Below are 1301 nucleotides of genomic sequence, written 5' to 3' on the forward strand. Positions count from 1 at the left end.
AGGATTGCTTATACTTATATGACTTTAAATGATTAGTACTTATGGGTCTTGTGTAACACATAATGATACTTGTGCAACCAAGTCTGAGTGTTTACTCACTGTAAACTCCTATAGTTCTCTGTCTCCCCATAATCTATTAAACTATACCATGGCCTTTTCTCTTCACACTTACCAGATTTATAAGGTCGTGTGCCTTTAAGTGACCTTTGATGACTTCACTTGCTTACATTATGAGAAGGTTTAAGAAATTGCAGGAGGGGAGTGTATTTGTATTTTTTCAAATAAAGGATAAAGAACAGGGGAGTGGAGCAGATCTAATTTATTTCATTGATGGTCTCAGGATTCCTTAAGTATTTTCCTGTTTCGGCTCTTCAAATCCAACCTGTGCTAAATGAGAAGATGTGGTAGGTGCTGTTATATATACACACAATTGCCAAAGACCAAAAATAAAAGTAGATAAAACAGGAGAGTTTTTCTTGCATACTTTCTTAATTTCTTGATTTCTTTTCTTGCATACTTTCTGACCCGCATTGTACAACCACTTCTAACTGCCCTGTAGTCTTTGAAATGTTTGTTGTCAGCTATCAGCAACATGTGATGGAACCACATTCTAAATTATCATGAATCAAAATGGAGAGCTAGAATTTAACATGAAAAGAAATCACAGCTGGCAGAAGTGTCCTCCATATAAACATCAGCAGAGCAAAATGCATATCACTAGATGTAGAATTTGCACAGGAATCATTTTCTTAAAGAGTTTTGTGAGTTATAGAGTTTCTATTGAGGTTTCATCCCACTTTTCAGGACTTTATTGCCTTTGGGTTTGCTTACCTAACAAATAGAGCCCAGTTACAGAATCTGATTTATGACATAATGCTCTATTAATCCTTGAGAACCTACATCTATATTACAAATACATAGAAATACAAAATTTTAAATATCTATGAGACATCGCCATTTTACAGTATAAGTAGCATTCTTAATTGAGTAGACTACATTGTTACCTAAATCATGAGGTTATTTCCTTAATTATCTCCTATTTGTCATTCTGTCATAAAGACTGTGGAAAACTCTGTGGATATTGTCAAAGATGGGGTGTGTGTATATTATAATAAACGTGTGGCATTACATGCGTGTATCTTTTTTTTCAGACTCTAATTGAAAAAAAAAAAACAAAACACCTACCCATATGCTTGCATGGGTAGGTGGTTTATCACCTGAATACTCATTTAACCAAAGCACTTTACACATTAATTGTACACTTGTGATGTTCAGAGCCCTGTGCTAAATCTTAGAGTGAT

Source organism: Pteropus vampyrus, unplaced genomic scaffold (genome assembly GCF_000151845.1).
Source record: "Pteropus vampyrus isolate Shadow unplaced genomic scaffold, Pvam_2.0 Scaffold8735, whole genome shotgun sequence".
Taxonomy (NCBI): Eukaryota; Metazoa; Chordata; class Mammalia; order Chiroptera; family Pteropodidae; genus Pteropus; species Pteropus vampyrus.